The sequence below is a fragment of the Colobus angolensis genome, unplaced genomic scaffold (assembly GCF_000951035.1).
Source record: "Colobus angolensis palliatus isolate OR3802 unplaced genomic scaffold, Cang.pa_1.0 Scaffold16, whole genome shotgun sequence".
In the NCBI taxonomy this organism is placed as follows: domain Eukaryota; kingdom Metazoa; phylum Chordata; class Mammalia; order Primates; family Cercopithecidae; genus Colobus; species Colobus angolensis.
Window position 1 is genome coordinate 4,771,784 of NW_012114710.1, and position 20,683 is coordinate 4,792,466.

Below are 20,683 nucleotides of genomic sequence, written 5' to 3' on the forward strand. Positions count from 1 at the left end.
TATCAACATTATTGAATAGTAAAACCAGAAATATTAAATCAGAAGAGGTCAAAGATCTATAAGGAGCGTAATTCTTTAATGTGCTTGTTGATGATTTCATTTCTTTTTCTTGTCTCCATTCTCAAACATCTCCATGTCAAGCCTCTGACACTGGAGTATTCAGAAGACAGTTTTAGTTGCTAGCAGCTAACGATAGTTTTGGAAGATAACAGTTCTAGTTGCTTTTTGGAGAGGAGGTTAATTTCTCTTGAAGTTAGCTAGGAATGGAAGGGAAATCCACCAACACATGTTTTAATAGGAAAATGCTATCTATCTCTCTGTAGGCTCTAAATATTTTTCAATCTTTGTCTTACAGTTCTCAAAGCAAAGTTGAAAACTAGAACTATAGGTCATTTTTAATCTGCAATTAGTGGTAAAATTTTGCTGTTGTTGTTGTTGTTGTTGTTGCTGTTGTTGTTGAGATGGAGTCTCGCTCTGTCGCCCAGGCTGGAGCGCAGTGGCCAGATCTCGGCCCACTGCAAGCTCCGCCTCTTCCGAGTAGCTGGGACTACAGGCGCCCGCCACCACGCCCGGCTAATTTTTTGTATTTTTAGTAGAGACGGAGTTTCACCGTGTTAGCTAGGATGGTCTCCATCTCCTGACCTCGTGATCCGCCCGCCTCGGCATTCCAAAGTGCTGCGATTACAGGCGTGAGCCACCGTGCCCGGCCTAATGGCACAATTTTTTAAGAATAGAATGGAATTCATTTGGAGTGGTGAACCTCTCATACATTACAATCTGTTAGTGTAATATTCTCTGGGTAGAAATAATGTGAACTACTTAACACCCTCCCAAACCAAATGAATATCAAAACAAAACAAAACAACTCTAAATTAGTAAAGTTGCTGAGACTCTCTCCATATCACCACTGATTTCCAGATGACATCCTTTACAATAAAAGATGAGTGGAAAAGGAATTATAAATACTGACAGCAAGCCCCAGGTAGAATAGCCTCTATCTTTTGGAAGGTGAAATACGTGAAGCTAGGTGAAGCTAGTCACCCAACTTACGCTATCTACCAGTCAGACAGGAGCAGGATTGCTAGGAGTTGGAGAATGTGAACATTTAACTGGAAGATGCTACCACAAATTTTCACTATGACAAAAGATGATATGTATGCTTATTTGACGAATGACATTCTACAACTTCAAGGTTTCAAAAACTACCCCAATTAGATTCTGTTGGGTCTCAGACGTCTCCCTTCTACCCCACCTGCCAGTGTTCCAACGAGGTGATCAGACACCATTCCTACCACCACATTTCTTGACACTGATGATACAAAACTCCTTTCAGAACAGTCATCAAAGTGATCCAAAAATTTAATTTGTTGTATCTTAAAATGCTTTGTGAGTTAAAGCATTTCAAAACTTGCTTTCCTTCCAGAGTGATAAGAAAAAAATGCATTTGCATCACCAATTTTGGCCTCCAGGAATTTTCAGGTTTTAACATTTATTTTTCTTAAAAGGAAAAGATAACAGTAAAAATGAAGTAAAACAACCATTTTAAAAGGACAGTTTGGTATCATATTATTTGTGATTGAGACTAACCTGTTTTAATAAATCATTTTATTTACTTTTAGTAGCAGTTAACTACAAAGGAAATGCTGGCCAATAAAAGGAAATGCATATGTATATATTCATACATATACTTATTTTCAAATAGCTGTGAGTCATACCCTTTTCTTTTATTTCAAGAAATGCAAATTCCAAGGTAGAGTCATAGGACAACCCAATGGAAGAAAGCAAAAAATATATTGGCCAAATGGCCAAACTAAGAAAGACTGCTCTCTACCAAAAAAGTAGAGAACATTCACTTGTTTAGCAATAATTATTATTCCCTTATAATAATTACAATATTAATTATTTCCCTTGGATCTCCAGAAGCATTTTGCTTGCCAAAGCCTTAATATCCTCTACCTCTCTTGGTTCAAGATTGTTTACCTTCTAAAACAGAAACTGGTAGAACTCAGCATGTGTGTGTGACGGAATGCATTTTTACCTTTTCAAATGTTTTTCCTGTAAGTTTATGATTCTGGTGCAGCCTTCTTGCAAGCCTGAGTTCGCTACTCACGGACTCCAGTCTGTGGTTGTAGCTGAGTCTTCTCACAGACAGCTGGTGAACAATGAGCCAACCAGGAATTTCTACTTTGGAGATAAGGGAATGAAACATTTCATTGAGAACTCTGATAGCCACAGGGAGACACAATAATCATCTGCATTTTTCAAAAGACTATGAAATTCTATCAAATAATAAAATTTTGCTCCGAAAATCAAACCAAAGAGAGTGGAGACAATTCCACTATCACGTAATCAGTAAAACTCACTACCTATTAGAAAGAGTGAGGCATTCGGTTTTGAGCTCTTCAGGCCTGACTGTGTATCCCCAAATTATATACGTAAAAACATCCACTTCCCACATTGCTTGCCTATCTAAACAACATTGAAACATTCATAGAAATTTTTTTTAAATTGTATTATTGAAATTTGTCAAGTGAAATTCTGTTTTTTAAGCTATTTTTCTAAACAGTTTTGCAATATTTATTTGGTCTCACCACGTAGGTTTATCAATAAAGTAACAAAAAATCATTGTTGGAAAATGATTCAGAGTAAATCTCCTGTGTTCCTCCATGTATTCTACTTTCCTTCTACTTCTACTTCCCTTTGTTGCTTTGTTTTCAATGATAGTTGTAGTGTGAGCAGCCTTAGAAAATAGAGATAGTATCTTCCTCTAGAGCAAAACACAGGTATGCTTACTGCCAGTTCTAAACCCGTGGTTTCCTTAAACTCAGTTTCTTTCCTGAAATGCAACCCATTGTGTATGCAGAGACTCTCTAAGGCCTAGAGAACTTAGCTCAGAAACGCTGATATTCTGGATACTGCTAATGCTGTGAGTAGTAAACTGCCCTTTGACCCTGGTCCTGGAATTGTGTGTTTTCTACCAGCATTCATAAAATGCATCAGACAAAGTTGTTGACTTACAAGTAGGGTAAAATGTCAAACCCTTCAGATTTTTTGGAAATCTGATGTCTCACACAAGATGGGTCTCAAACAACTAGTTGGACTTAGCAATGAACCTATGACGTTATTGGGTTAGAACAGGAGCCAGTAAACTTTTTCTCGAAAAGTTATATAGTAAATAGTTTAGATTCTGCAGGCCAGATATTATCTGTTTTAACTATTCAATTCTGTTGCAGCGTAAAATTAGCTCGTGGCAATACACAAATGAATAAGCATGTCTGTGTTCCTATAAAACGTCATTTTTGCACACTGAAATTTAAATTTTGCATACATTTCACACATCATGAAATATTATCTTTTTACATTTTTTCCAACCATTTAAAAATTTAAAAACCGCAACTAGCTCACAGGCTGTACAAAAGCAGGTGTCAGGATGGATTCAGTCCATGAACCATAATTCTGCAAACCACTAGACTAGAAAAAAAAGGTCAAAAATAAAAAATGAAATAAACCTATGAGTGAGTTTGTTTGTTCGTTTGTTTGTTTGTTTATTTTTCTGTTCCAGTTGGTCTGGAAAGACCAAAGGCAAGTGGAAGACTTGAGACCAGAAATATTTTTGTAAGTAGAATATAAAAAGTTTCTGTTTCTTGACCCTTCATTTTCCAACCTCAGATTCTATGGTACTCAGTTTACCTGTTGTTAATTTATTGTCTGGTGTGTGCTACGTGAATGCTGAGAAAATGTAATACTAAAGGGACACTTACTAGTACTCAACATTCAGATTTCACTTAAGCAGTAGTGACTTTAATTATTTCTGCATTATTTTTACATACAGTTCTTAGCCCTGTTTTAACCTTAGGGTCTGTTCACAGACCCTCACAGATAGGCATGATGCCTATGACTGGTTCCTAATCATAGGAACCAGTGCCCAAAAAGAGCAGAATTTTTAAAACTGAGATTATTTTCGCCATACATATTATGTTAAATTTTATGACTCACTCAGGTGCCAAAGATCATTTGAACCACTTGATAACTTAAAGGAAGCACGTAGAACAGTGCCTGGCAGGTAGTATAGACCTAATAAATAAATGTCAGTTATTATTATCAATCATATCTTTTCTTGGAGTTTGACCCAAATTCACCTGAATCAAGTCATACAGGCTTTTCCACATCTTCCATTATTTATATAAACAAGAAAGCGAAGTATGCACCAATTTGCATAATGCTGAAGGCTGAATTTGGATTGATATTTATGTGAAGTTTGCTTTGGTGGGAATGGGTAACTGTTCCTTCTCAAAGGAAGGAATTTATAATTCACAAAACACTGAATGAGTGAGTGAATGAGTAAAATTGTCACAATTAACTTGACCCTGAATTTTACTGGGTAAACCAGAATGTAGGTTCCAGAGGGCAGATTTCATACAGATAGTAACACTAGGTAGCTGCACGTTACTTCTCTGTTTAAATTATGAAGCTTTATTTTTTCATCTTGCACACACACTAGAGAATGACCTGGCAGAACAAGACCCCACAGTTTGACCCTAATCAGCACTAAATAACATCCCTGAGTCAATGTGTTACTTAATTTGCTATATAATTGCCATTGAGCAATACCCAATTCTCAAGTAAACATTCAGCTTTGCATTCTTCACACACATATTCCTTCAATCTAGACAGTATTATTGAGTCAAAACTTAATATTTTCTGTAGTCTGAAAGAAATCTTTCCTTTATAAATCAATGTTAGTCTAATAGCATTAGCAATTTGCCAAGAGAAGAGTGATAACCCTATTGTAGTTTGGCTGACAACAAACACGTTAGTAATTTCTCAGGAAAAGTATTTCCTGTTGATCATTAAAAGCCAAATTTTGAGTCACTTCCCCCTCTGAATTGAATAAATACTATTAGTTTTTCAACTGTGTACAGTAAATATGAATTTCAAGACTTGTTTGTCTGCATTTCTTAAAACATTTATGAACATTGAGCAGATGAATTTGTTTTAAGCATATTTTTTCATTTGAACACTTTTCCCAATGGTTTTTAATATGGGTACTGTTCATCACATATTGAATAAAGCAACTTTTACTTTATTTAATGTCTTGACCCAAATCACATTGTCTCTATAAATATTTTACAGTCTGTGTGCAACAAAAGCATGATTACCTAAGTCATGTCTGCACTTATAGGTAATATACCATAAAAAATGGATTATTTTTCCCTTCTCTTGTTTTTGAAAGAAGGAATTGGTGCTTGTATTTGCCCAAGTGGGTTTTTTTCTTTTTTCTTTCTCTCTTTTTTTACACTAACTAGCTCCTTAGGGGTAAGATATTGGAAGCATGAGTCTGTGCCAAGTTACTAGCTCTATAAAATTCACAAAAGAATAAGAAAACATTGCTCACTTTACTTCTTTCCAGCTGCTTTTCCCTGAAAGAAGAAATTTTGAGACTTTCATTATCCTGATAAATAGAATGAAACTACTCCATGGCTGACTGAGAAGAAGTTACACTGCTATTCAAAGGAGCAAAATTAAATAAAATAAAATTTGAACATTTCTTTCTTCTAAGAGCTAGCAAGCATCTCACCTTCCTTTAGCACCTGATGTCTCACATAATTGAAATTAGAGTATTTCATAAAAGTATCTATAATTTGGAAATGCATTGTAAAATATTTTTAAAGGGTAAGATGGTTTATAAATTCTGCAGAATTTACACCTTTTGCCTTTATATTAATAGTATAAAAAGTGAAGATATATTCTAAACTCTTGGTGAAATGCAACTTTCCTAAATAAACAGTGTGGATTTTGGCATACTTTATACTAATCATTTATTCGGTTCAATTCCTATCAACTGAGATAAACTAAATAAAGCTTATGTACTTAATAAAGGATTTCTTGAAGTTTCCAGGGACCAAGCAGCCTTTTTGCAGAGGGATCTCTTTAACATTTGTCTCACTTAATGGTCAGTCCAGCCAGAAGTAACTCTGACTACATGATTTTAAAAAGAAATAGAGAACTGGTAGAATGACTACACATTTATGCGTTTATGCTTTTCCTATCAGCTCAAAATAAAATAGCTGTGTCACATTTGTGTGAGATAACCATAAAGTATGCTTCTTGTGTTTGTTTGTTTATATATGTAGAAGAAGCTTAGCTATAATATTTTACAAGTGATACCACATGGCTCTTGGAAAGGCAGCATGAAAACATCACTACAGTGCCTTACAACCACAATTAGTTTGGTGTAGTGGTGATTGTTTGTGGCCTTCCCAGTCTTTCCTCTCCATTACTTTCTTGCCAAAATAGACTCCACTTCTTTTCAACATGGGCTGGACACACAGATAAAGCAAAGCCTGGCCACAGTTTGAGCTCTGAGGGACAGGCCTCAGTATTAATCCTGCTTGATTAGAATTGTTCCCCTGGGATTTTTATGCTGGTGCTGACAGAGAAAAATAGTCTTTTCTTTGAGGTTCAAGACACTGTAAAGACGTAAGTTTGGAGCTACCAATCACTGAATCCCCTACAGTGGTTTCATCCCCTGAGCAGTTGAAACTGAGAGAAAGAAAGATGAGAGATAAAGGAAAGGAAAGGAAAGGAAAGGAAAGGAAAGGAAAGGAAAGGAAAGGAAAGGAAAGGAAAGGAAAAGAAAAAAGAAAAGAAAAGAAAAAAAAAGCCTGATGGCAATTAAGTCCTCAATTCTATTTTTCTACAAAGTCAGCTCTACTCCTGACCTTCCTATAATCTGGTCATATGTAACAACAAATCCTTCATTTTTGCTTAAGTATTTTGACTTTAGGTTTCTTTCTCTTTCAGAAAAAAGAATCCTGACCTAGACAGCTGATGGATGAATGAATATAATTAGTAGTAGTCTCTGCCCTATGTCTATTTAGAAGGATTGAAAGTGCTTTTGGCCAAATCTCTCTCCCATCAGTTTGCTATGATACTAGGTAAATTCTGAGATTCTAATTCAAGTATAAATGTCTGCTATAAGAAGTAAGTATTAAAAAATGATTTCTGACTTCTGATTTGCGGATGTCTGAGTAAATACAATTTTGTATTCTCTTGGAAATTAGAAGTTGCTTTATTGTATATGCAAGGAAATTTTTATTTCTACCAGATTAAGTTCCTTTGGAAGTAGAGTGGAAACATTAACTCTACCTTGAACAAAATTGTTATCTGTTGCCCCAAAATATAATATATGAGAAAGGTAAAGATCAAGTAGAGGTACAGAAAGGCACTTGCTGTTACAGATCTCAAAGAGACAGAGGAGCTCAATTATCCAAAATACTTAGTGTAGCCTAAAGATTACAACAAGGAAGCAAAAATGCTTATGGAAACAATGATAATAATTGCATGGATTGCAACAGGTAACTTGCTATGACCCTGCTGACATGAAAGGTAGCAGGAAATGCTGGGAAGAATAAAGAAATGCATAGTCAGGCTATTTCTTTCAGAAAACGGTCTGTATAGGAAACATCATCCAGGAGAGTGATTTCAATTTTCAAGTAGTCTTAGAGCTGCATATGTTCACTGGCTGAGAATCAGCGAAGCATTAGACAATCTCCTAACTCCAACACAACACACTCAAGAATCCAGTGCATTTTGAGAGGCCAAGGCAGGTGGATCACTTGAGGCCAGGAGTTCAAGACCAGCCTGGCCAACATGGCAATACCCTGACTCTACTAAAAATACAAAAAAAAAAAAAAATGGCTGGGCACAGTGACTCATGCCTATAATCACAGCTATTCGGGAGGCTGAGGTGGGAGAATCACTTGAATCCAGGAGATGTAGGTTGCATTGAGCCAAGATGGCACCACTGTACTCCAGCCTGGGTGACAGAGCAAGGGCCTGTCTCAAAAAAAAGAAAGAAAAAGAATCCATTGCAGGCCAAAAAAAACTAGCACAAAACAATCCATTAACCCCTCCCCTACTTGAAGCTCTGATAAACAAAAGATCCAGGAAAAATTTCTGAAATTAAAAAATGACTAATTATCTAAAATTACCAGAACAGAATCTATATAAAAATAATTCAAGTAAAAGGATTAACAAATGGCAGACAAATAATCTCTAGGGGGTAGGGTCATTGCTATTAAACAGATAAAAACCTGATCCAATTAGCCGGGCGTGGTGGCATGTGCCTGTAATTCCAGCTACTCAGGAGGCTGAGGTAGAAGAATGGCTTGAACACAGGAGGCAGAGGTTGCAGTGAGCCGGGATCACACCACTGCACTCCAGCCTGGGCAACAGAGCAAGACTCTGTTTCAAAAAAAAAACCTGACCAAATACATTGCCATACACTCAATAGGAGAGCTTAAGAAAGATAGTGTAAAATGATACAAGAAGGTGATATACAATGCAGCAAAAGCTAAGGTAAGAAAAGGATGACAGAACTAAAACCAAAAGTCACGTTATAGGCAATACAAAAGAAAATAAACACAGCTGTTTAATAGACACAGTTAGATATGTGGAAGTTAGGAATGAGAAAATTGAACAAAAGTAAATGGAAACGAACAAAGAACATTTTCAAAGGTTTAATAAAAGAAAATTTTTCAGGCAAAAAAAAAGGGTTTGAATTTTCAGATACAAAAAAGCATGTTATACTCTACAAGGCGAAACAACACCAATGATTATAGCCTGGTAAAGTTGTTGGACTTCAAATACAAAGGGAAAAATGATCTTTCAAGTATCTAGGCAAAATGATCAAATCATCTATAGGAAGGGAACTTCAGATTAGCTTCAAATTCTCCACAATAAACTTCAGTCTGGGAGACAATAGTGTGATGTTTCTTAGGTTTTCAGAGAAAATGCAATCCCAGAAATTGATGGTGATTCTCCTGTCCTGGGGAATGCCTCACCAGTGTGTAGCAGATACCATGGTAGTTCGAGTGCTTAGCAAAGCACTGTGTTGATCGGTCACTTCTGGTTTCTGGCTTGTCTTCCTGGAATATTCTACTTTTCTTAAGAACTTGCCTGCTTCCCTCCCATTTCCATGGACTGCAATTCCAGACAGGTTTTTTTTTGTTTTTTGTGTTTTTTTGTTCCTGTTACCTAAAAGGAATGGACAAAATGTATCTGCTCCTATCTAAGACCAGTTCCTCTATTTCTACACTGAATTCTAGCCCTGCCCCCTTTTTCCTCAGGGTTTTTGCTCCTGCATATATATTTTTTTCTTTCCTGCATCATCATTTTTCCCTTTCTATTGGTTTATCTCATCACCATTAGAATGTATCATCATTTTTTTCATCTGTGATAGCTTTCTTATGTCCCTTTCTCTCTTCAACTCACTTAAGTCAGATTTTGCTCTCACAAAGCCACTGAAAACTCTTTGTTAAGGTCTTCAGCTACCTCCACCCTGACAAATCCAATCACCTGTCCACATTTCACGTTACATCCTTTTGCTTAACAGAAAAGATTTTAGGCCCATAGATTTTATATCCTATCTTTGATTTATTGGAATTCAATAGACTTATGTAGAGGTAACCTGGAACAGTACCTTTTTAAGAGGCTCATAGCTCTAAAATAATCTCCGCAAAACTTCAAACCAATCTTTCTAAGTTAAACCTAGCCTTGTCTCTGCTGTGCTTCAACTTTTCAGTACCCTTCAACGTCCAACCAGGCATTGGCTGAAGGTTAGTTTGAGGCTTCGTGGATAATATTTTGGAGCGATGGGCCTCTTAAGAAAGTATTGTTCCAGGTTACCCTTATATAAGTCTATTTAATCTCAGTAAATCCAAGGTGAGATATAAAGTCTATGGACCCTAACATATGATAACCAGGCATATGAGCTCTTTTGCAGTCTAAGCTTTGCTGCCCAATAACTTCATCAATCAACACTTTGCACCACACTATACACCATGACAACATTGAGTTTTCTACAGTTTCTTAAGAATTTCGTGCTGTGTCACCCTCCCATGTCTTTGTGTGTATTTAAGCCTCCTCTGTGTGGAATACCCTTGGTCTGCCTTGAAAACTCTTGTTCATCCTTTAAAGGACAACTTAAACATTAGTTCTTTTTGGAAATCCCTAAATCATAATATCTATTTCTCTCTCTCTCTCTCTCCCCCCTCTCTGCTTACCACCAAGCAGAATTAATTATTTCCTTCTCTGTATGGCAATAAGTGGATACTACCAGTGTGATTGCACTTTTTATGGTATATATAGACATTTTTTAACATGTTGCTGAACTCCACCAGACTGTGAGTCTCTCGAGGACCAAGATTTTCAGCGTTGTATTCACAGCACACAGCCCAATGACTGACATGCAAGTAGGAATTTGAAGAGGGATCATGTGCAGAGGGGGACAGTAACATAGAAAGTGATGAATGAATAAATGAACTTCCATCAATAGTGTTCCAATGGAAAAGTATTTTCCCAATTTCCAAAAATCAAACTACAGATGAACATTTAAAACACAGTTTGTTACACAATTAGGAACTCTACTTCTATTCTTGATGTCTTTGTTGTTTACTTTCTGTGCTTAAGCCAGATGTTCTTAAACCAGGGCCTATTGACCTCTTAAAAATTCACAGATGGTCTTTAGAGAGACTGAATTTCTCCAAATCTTATTCAAATTGTTGTATAATTTACATATAGCAAAGTTTTTAGGGGAGGAGAAGGCCCACAGCTTTCAACAAAGTGGCATATAGGAATAAAGCAAAGCTGAGAGGCACTACTAGGTACATGAGAACTTTTTTATGAAAGCTTAAAAACAACTTTTAAAAAAATATAGTTGTCTTTCTCTTTCTTTTTCTTTTCTTTTTTTTTTCTTTTTCAGACTCTCATTCTGTCACTGGAGTGCAGTGGTGCTCACAGCAACCTCCACCTCCCGGGTTCAAGCAATTCTCCTGCCTCAGCCTCCCAAGTAGCTACCACACCAGGCTGATTTTTGTATTTTTAGTAGACAGGGAGTTTCGCCATGTTGGCCAGGCTGGTCTCGAGCTCCTGCCCTCAGGTGATCCACCCACCCAAAGTGCTGGGATTACAGGCATGAGCCACCACACTCAGCCAAGTTGTGTCCTTTCTGATAAACTATTTTTGGCCTTTTATGATTAAAAAAGACAAACTTAAAGGTGGATCACTTCTATAAATAAAATATTTTTCCGGCCTAAAGAATTCAGTTATGTGAGATGTTTTTGAGGAAGGAACAGCCAGATGCCTTAAAAATGAAGGCACACGGTGGTCTTGTGCTGTCCACAGGCTAAGTATCCTTAGGCTGGGCCAGGCTGTGAAATTCCATTTCCCTGAGTTTGGGATCTGGAGACCCAGCAACAGTTTTCTGTCTTCTTTTCTCCTTTTTCCTCTCCCTTTATCTCAAACCATTATTGGACAAATAATAGTTATTTAGCATGGCGAATCAGCCCCACTTCCCCAATCAATCTCTTTCTCTCTCTGTCTGCCAAGAGTCAGGGAGGGATTTCTGGGTTTGGCAGCTGTCAGCCCATCATTATGGGCTCACTGTCCCATCTGCACTACTTAGATTGGTGCAGTCACAGGGGGTTTTACCCAAACAGGCTCTCAGGGGAACAGTAACATACCTCTTGATTTGGCTGTGAAGTTATACTTGTGATTATTAATAGACAAGATAAGAGGCTGGTGCTCTATTCATCCATGTTAGAACTAATTATTCAGTTTGATCTAAGCTGATTATAATACTGATAGATAACCACACTACATTTATAGCCGCAGCAAGCAGTGGCCAAGAGCCTTGACACAGTGCTGCCATTTGGGTTTGTCAGATAGGAAGAAGTGGGAGGGTGGGCGGTGAGGGAGAAGAAGAAGCTGCTTTGGTTGATTAGCAATGTGCTGCATGGGACCATTTATAATGAAGCATATCATTTAAATTTTCCTTTACAAATGAGTCCAACGCGTGTTGCAGGCTGCAGGCTCTGTTAATTGTCACAAACATTGCTTTTTTTTTTTTTTTAACATTATTAGCTCTTTGGCAGGATCTCCATTGTTGACTAAAAACTTGGCATGATCAGGGCTTGCTGAATAATTTAGGTGGTTGGCAGCTGGAGAAGGAGAACACACACATCTAGGCAGACAGACATGCTGCTTGAGCTCTTTATATAATAGGATTGTATACAAAGCAGAGTACAGTCAGCAGTGACTTCTGTGTCTGTTTATAGGTAAACACTGATGTTAGTTTTATAGGAAAACTGGAGGGATACTTCTCACAAATCATATGCAGCATATGAGACAGATGCACTGGAGGACTGTTCAGATGACTCGGATCATCTCTGACTCTCACAGAACATGATTGCTGGAGTTTTCCCACACCAGCACTTACGTTGCTTCTGCAGTGGGGGTATTTGAGGACTTCATTGTCAGACACAGCAGGACTAATATGATATAGAGCCAGCCAAAACTCTGAATGGTTGCAAGCAGCAAATCAGAAAGACTATGAAACACATTCATTTGGGAAATCAAATATATATGATTACATATATATATTTGATGAGAATGTACAATTACTGTGTCATGGAAAAGGACATGAAGATCATGAGTAATATAGCAAATACTTAATGTACATGTGTAACTCTTTTGTAAATGAACCAGATCCACTGTTTCTCTTTCTAGGTATTCTGTACTATTTAGGACTGTACAACATTCAAGGAACAAAAACACAATCCAAACTCCTTAAGCCAACAGGATTTATCTGCTCAGATAAGTGCAAGTGCAAGCAAAGAAATGGCCAGAAAAATATTTAAATGACGTTACCAGGATGATTTTTTTCTGCCTCCACCATTGGACTTTTATTCCAATGTTCTGTCTTCATTCTCAAAAAGCTTATCATCATCTTGGTGACAAAGGGGTCACAGCTCCAGTCTCTCATCACCTCCTCCTTTTCAAGGCCAGTAGGAAAGAGTGAGTTAGATGACACTAATGAAAGTTCTGAGATTGAGTCCTGATATTCTACCAACCAACAGGCTCACAGGCTCCTTCCTAAAGCAATCGCCACAAAGCCAGGGTTGAAATTTAGAGAGAATAAGATACCTAAATAAAAATTGGGAGGCAGTCAAAAAAAAAAAAAGAAAGAAAAAGAAAAAATCTAATAAAATCAAAAACATAATGAGTAGTTTCCCTTAGCTTGTTTTATTTTAGGAACCGAGGTTAATTTCTTTCTTTTTTTTTTTTTTTTTTTTGAGACTTTGAGATGGAGTCTTGCTCTGTCGCCCAGGCTGGAGTGCAGTGGCCGGATCTCAGCTCACTGCAAGCTCCGCCTCCTGGGTTTACGCCATTCTCCTGCCTCAGTCTCCCGAGTAGCTGGGACTACAGGCATCTGCCACCTCGCTTGGCTAGTTTTTTGTATTTTTTAGTAGAGACGAGGTTTCACCGTGTTAGCCAGGATGGTCTCGATCTCCTGACCTCGTGATCCGCCCGTCTCGGCCCCGAGGTTAATTTCTGCACATCTGTCCTAGTCATCAGCCTAGGAATAGTTTTTTGAATGACAAAATATTAATGAAAGACATAGGTAGGTATGTAGCCATGGTCAAACTTATCCCAGACCTTATGACACAGCAAAAACTAGACTCTGGAGGTATATGACTGTAGTGAGAATTGTCTTATAGAATAATAAGTTGAGTGTTCAGTACTGATGTGGCTGTACCCCCAGCCTACAGGAAGTAGAGTCAGTCATCGTTGATCCTGGGCTCCATAGTGAATTTGTCTGTTTGTACTATAAGCACTAGTCACTGAGTTTTAGATGCTTCTCTGGCAAAAAATAGCCATTGAAAAGTTATGTGCACTGTCATGTATCCTTGTGTGAGTGTGTGTGTGTGTGTGTGTGTGTGTGTGTGTGTGTATTTTGTACTGCTTGTTTCCTAGTTTAGAGTAAATTTAGGTAAAAAATAATGTTCATCTGAGTCTGCATCCATCCTTGTCCCCCTTTATATTAGGTCTGTCCTATATGGTTTGTCTAGCTCAGCACATGCAAAATATCACAACAGTGCTAAGCCAGTTGACCCTCCTCAGCAGGATATAATTCATGATTACCAGTCCATCCAACCACACTAATCTGCCAATTGTGGCATTTTCATACTAGGACATCATCATAATTGTGCTGTCTCCAATAAATAGAACTGCTGCATGTTCTTATTAGCAGGATCTTTTTTGATCCCATCCTTCTAAGAGTTCTATTTTTAAAAAGGACTTTTGATGACCAGGTAGACAGGACTGTTACTTACATCCCAGGAATGTCTTCCACCATGTTTAGCTCCCTCATTTTCACAGGGTGCTAGCCTCACAGTAAAATTTTACCAATAAAGAGCTAATAATCTTCTTCTTAATAAACAATTCTCTACTAAGGTTCATGCAGACAAAAAAAGTTACTATTTAGGTATTGTAAAATTCTGATAGGATAAGATAAAAGTAAGAAATGATGATTTCCCCCTGTTTCATTCCCTCAGTGATAGTTTTAGACTTTTGTCTGGATCACCCCAATCCCTAACTCAGCATAGTAGCATACTGGCTTACTATAAGGTCATGTATTTTCTATTTGGAAGTAATTTGCTCTCTAGAAACTTGAGTATTATAGTACCTCTTGAGCTAAGAAACAGCAGAAGTCTTGAAATATTAACATGAATCAAAGAAATTATTTCAGAAAACATCAATAAAATCAATTATTATTGTGCTCATAGAATAAGTCTCTGATAAATATATGTCTATAATATATACATAAATCTATGTGTATGTGTTTATATGTTTGCATGTTTTTTGATTCATGTTAATATTTATGTATGTGTATACATATATGTGTATATGTGCTTTATATTTATATATAACCTAGATATTTATTACTACTAACTTGAGACAAGGGTAAAGATTTTGAAATTGGCATGAGATAATCAAAAATATTTAAAATTTCTAAATTAAGAAACTGTGGACAAAAAGAAAACTTAAAAAAAATCAATGAATTGAGGAGCTGGCTTTTTGAAAAAAATAACAAAATAGACCACTACCTAGATGAACAAAGAAGAAAAAAGAGAAGAACGAAATAGACACAATAAAAAATTATAAAGGGGATATCACCACTGACCCCACAGAAATATAAACTACCATCAGAGAATACTATAAATACCTCTATGCAAATAAACTAGAAAATCTAGAAGAAATGAGTAAGTTCCTGGACACGTACACCTCCCAAGACTAAACCAAAAAGAAGTTGAATCCCCAAATAGACCAATAACAACTTCTGAAATTGATGCAGCAATTAATAGCCTACCAATCGAACCAGACAAATATACAGTCAAATTCCACCAGAGATACAAAGAGCAGCTGGTACCATTTCTTCTGAAACTATTCTAAATAATTGAAAAGTAGGGACTCCTCCCTAACTCATTTTATGAGGCCAGCATCACCTGATACCAAAACCTGGGAAAAACATAACAAAAAAGAAAACTTCAGGCCAATATCCCTGATGAATATCAATGAGAAAATCCCCAATAAAATACTGGCAAACTGAATCCAGCAACACATCAAAAAGCTTATCCACCACAATGAAGTTGGCTTCATCCCTGGAATGCAAGGCTGGTTCAACGTATGCAAATCAATAAACATAAGCCATCGCATAAACAGAACCAATGACAAAAATCACATGATCATCTCAATAGATGCAAAAAAGGCCTTCAATAAAATTCAACATCCCTTTATGTTAAAAGCTCTTAATAAACTAGGTATTGAGCAATTAGGCAACAGAAAGAAATAAAGAATATTTGAATAGGAAGAGAGGAAGTCAGATTGTCTCTATTTGCAGACAATTTGATTCTATATTTAGAAAACCTCATCATCTCAGCCCAAAAACTCCTTAAGCTGATGAGCAACTTCAGCAAAGTCTCAGGACAGAAAATCAATATGCAAAAATTACACCAACAGTAGATGAGCAGAGAGCCATATCATGAATGAACTCCCATTCACAATTGCTACAAATAGAATAAAATATCTAGGAATACAGCTAACAAGGGATACAATTCATGATTGTATTGCAAAGGACCTCTTCAAGGAGAACCACAAACCACTGCTCAAGGAAATAAGAGAGTATACAAACAAATGGAAAAATATTCCATCCTTATGGATAGGAAGAATCAACATCATGAAAATGGCCATACTGCCTGAGGTAGTTTATAGATTTAATGCTATTTCCATTAAACTACCATTGACATTCTTCACAGAAGTAGAAAAAACTACTTAAAATTTCATGTGAAACCAAAAAGGAGCCTGTATAGCAAAGACAATCTTAAGCAAAAAGAACAAAGCTGGAGGCATCATGCTACCTGACTTCAAACTTTACTACAAGGCTATAGTAACCAAAACAGTATGGTACTAGTACTAAAACAGACATATAGACCAATGGAACAGAACAGAGACCTCAGAAATAACCCCACACATCCACAGTCTTCTGATCTTTGGCAAACCTGACAAAAACAAGAAATGAGGAAAGGATTCCCTATTTAATAAATGGTGTTGGGAAAACCGGCTAGCCATATTCAGAAAACTGAAATGGGACCCCTTCCTGACACCTTATACAAAAATTAACTCAAGCTGGATTAAAGACTTAAATGTAAAACTCAAAACCATAAAAACCCTAGATGAAAACCTAGGCAATACCGTTCAGGACATAGGCATGGGCAAAGACTTCATGATGAAAATGCCAAAAGCAACTGCAACAAAAGCCAAAATTGACAAATGGGATCTAATTGAACTGAAGAGCTTCTGCACAGCAGAAGAAACTGTCATCAGAGTGAATAGGTAACCTACAGAATGGGAGAAAATTTTTTTAATCTACCCATTTGACAAGATCGAGAATCTACAAAGAACTTAAACAAATTTACAAGAAAAAAAACAAACAACTCCATGAAAAAGTGGGCAAAGGATATGAACAGACACTTCTCAAAAAAAGACATTTATATGGCCAATAAACATACGAAAAAAAGCTAATCATCACTGATCATTAGAGAAATGCAGATCAAAACCACAATGAGACACCATCTCACATCAGTCAGAATCGCAGATATTAAAATGTCAAGATACAATGGATGCTGGCAAGGCTGTGGAGAAACAGGAATACTTTTATGCTGTTGTTGGGAATGTTAGTTAGTTCAACCATTGTGGAAAACAGTGTGGCAAGTCCTTAAAGATCTGGAACCAGAAATACCATTTGACCCAGCAATGCCATTACTCAGAATATACCCAAAGAAATATAAATAATTCTACTATAAAGACACACGCACACTTTTGTTTAGTGCAGCACTATTTACACTAACAAAGACATGGAACCAATCCAAATGCCCATCAATGATAGCCTGGATAAAGAAAATGTGGTACACACACCATGGAATACTATGCAGCCGTAAAAAGGAATGAGATCATCTCATTTGCAGGGACATGGATGAAGCTGGAAGTCAGCATCCTCAGTAAACTCACACAGGAACAGAAAACCAAACACCACATGTCCTCACTCATAAGTGGGAGTTGAACAATGAGAACACATGGATTCAGGGAGGGGAACAACACACAGTGGGGCCAGTTGGGCGGTCGGCAGGGGTGAGGAAAGGGAGAGCATTAGGACAAGTAGCTAACACATACAGGGTTTAAAACCTAGATGATGAGTTGATAGGTGCAGCAAACCAACATGGCACATGTATACCTATGTAACAAACCTACATGTTCTGCACATGTATCCCAGAACTTAAAGTAAAATAAAAATTAAAAAAAAAAAAGAAACTGGAAAAATTTACAGTTTAAAAAATAAACTAGAATTTTTTTTTTCTCTTTTGCTTTACAGAATCTGCCTATTTCTGTCTGTCCCTTTCAATCATTCTTTAACTATACCTTTATTAACTCACCTATTTAAGCATTCTACAAATGAGTTTTCAGCAATTTGTAGATTTCAAGCACTATGTAAGGTCCTGGTAATACAAGATTTAAAAATGCAGCCTCAGTCTTCAAGAGATTAAACCTAGTGATGTGAGACATACCAGTAAACAGATGGTTCAAACACCTTTTAATAAGAGCTACATTAAGGTTTATACAGAACTTTTAACAATGGTATGGGAGCTACCAGGGAACACTTCTTGGAGGAGATTATGTCAAAGCCAGGTCCTAAGGTTCTAGTCATATTAACTAATGGTAAGGAGTTTTCAAAGGACTCAAGGGAAGGAAGAACATCAGTGTTAGGGAAAGTCCAAATAAGGATGCTTTGAATCCTAGAATGCTTGGAGCAATTTAAGCTGGAAAGATAAGCAGAGTTGGGTCGTAAAGGAACCCGAAGGCACCACTAATGTATTTGGATTTTTATCCTGAAAAAATCAATCTGGAGGAAGAGTGCAGTAAGTAAGATTGGATTAAGACTGGAGGCTATGAGAACAATTACAGAAATAATAGACATAAGAAAAAATTAAGGTGGTGTGGCAGCAAGGAGGTATGGAAGGAAACAGACCAAATCAAGAGATTTAAGAAGGTCGAATTGATAAAACTTAATTCATTCTTCCTTCAGTTTCCAACATGAGCATTCTGTTCACTTAACTTTCTCTTCTATTTTGTTTTCTAAAATCTACCAGTCTCTCTATTATCAGGTATATCTCTTTCTCTACTTCCTCCAGTTAAGTAGAGGAATATGGCTCATAGATCTACCTGATAGCCCATTAACTATACTATAACATTTAAAAATACATTAAAATCAGTCTTTTTCAGTGCAGATACTACTGAGCCCAGGGCCTGGTGGCTATGCTGGTTCTTTCCTTTCCAATTGGAGGCCTCTGTTGCAAACATGTTCCGCCAGATCATCAGTCAGGCCAAGAAGCATCCGAGTTTGATCTCCCTCTGTACTTATTGGAGCTGGAGGTACTGGAGCAGCACTGTATCTCTTGAGTCTGGCATTGTTCGATCCAGATGTTAGTTGGGACAGAAAGAATAACCCAGAGCCCTGGAAGAAACTGGGTCCCAATGATCAATACGAGTTCTACTCAATGAATGTGGATTACAGCAAATGAAGAAAGAAGGTCCAGATTTCTAAACGAAGTCTTTCGCTATAAAGCTGCTTTAGAATGAAGGTCTTCCAGAAGCTATCCGCACAATTTTCCACTTAACCAGGAAATATTTCTCCTCTAAATGCATGAAGTCATGTTGAAGTAATCTACTAGAAATTACACTGATTAATAAATAACTGAAATTTAGAAAAAAACATCTTTTCAGCAGTGTGAAAAATCAGAGATTTGAGTGTGCCACAAAAGCCAAGTGCTCTTTAAAGTTATGCTGCTATATTGCACAACTGGGAGCATTATTCAAATACAGTTCAATGAAGTTGTATGACTCAGCACCCCTTACACTGAGGTTCAGAAACAGTAAGCAGGTACTACCGTGACTTCTTGGACTTCTCTACGGAACTTCATTCCAGCTTGTAGAGCTAGCACTTAGAGCCTAGGAAGAAATTTGATTAAAAAGACACGTAAAAGCAAGGTTTGTTCATCTATATATTCTGAACATGAGTGTGGTTCTACATGAGGCTGAATATAAGGCAAACATTTAAATATCATTTCCAACAATACTATTACTATCTTTGTGCTTCCAGATGAACATCTGATTACAATTAAACTTTACTCTCTGGGAAAAATAACTCTTCAATCATATAAACGTTCTTGAATTTTAGCCAAGGAAATATGTTTCAGTAGCTTCTTACAATATACATTTCATTCCATTTTAATGAATCAAAAAAAGCAATGTTCTAATAGGCGATTAGATGACTTTTCATGCATCCATCTTTTCTTCTAATTATGCAATCAAATGATGCCAGATCCACATTATGACTGCAGATTAAAAGCATCACAACTCAAAAATTTACCCAGATATATTTTTGTTGATGTTTCAAAGATTTATTCCAGAATGCTAAATATTTTTACATGAATTAATGGGACTTGATCATCCCGAATATTTTGTGTAATGAAGATTTATAAATTATACACTTGGTCTGCAAGAATGGAATTATCATGTACAGTTTTTCTGATCAAAACCTTTCTCTAAGTCACTTATTAAATATCACATTAATGTAAAATATTAATAATATTCCAACTCATGTAAAAAGGAATAGCAGTATGAGTTGAGGAGATTTATCATAGTAAAAGTAATTATTTTCTGAATAGAAGTGCTCAAAAAATGTTAAGTTGTTGACTACTGTAAAAAATCATTGATAGTAAAAAACATATCTTCAAATAGTAAGATGGTCTAAATGATATTGGATTAAAAGAAGGGTTACCTATTTATTCCCTTTTGATTTTATTTTTAGCCAGTTTATAAACTAAGCTAAGAAGGAAGTGAAAACTATGAAATTTTGAAAACAAGTATTTGTACTTTATCACTGAACTACTTAAAATGACAATAGAGAAACACTGAAGATATTTGTGACTACTAGACAATAAAAAGACAAATAATAAGATGGATAAACTGAGATCTTAAAGACCCAGATATAATTTTAAATAAGATTCAAGAAATGTTCATACCAAAATGATATTAATTAATTAATTCCCAAAATCCCACACTTAGCTTACTGTCAGCTTACTCTATTCCTTCATCCCACCTTTGTAGTAACTAGGTGATGACATCGAGGCCACATAATAAATGATCCAATGGACTTGGAAAATTTTATATAAAGAGCCAAGTAAAAGAGAAGTGTGTGTTCATAACCTAGAGTTAGTAATTG

General features: G+C 36.6%; 1 pseudogene; it reads left to right on the forward strand.

Moving 5' to 3' along the window:
- Positions 1 to 18,757: 18,757 nt before the first annotated feature.
- On the forward strand, positions 18,758 to 19,166 carry LOC105508226 (annotated as a pseudogene).
- The last annotated feature ends 1,517 nt before the right edge of the window (positions 19,167 to 20,683 follow it).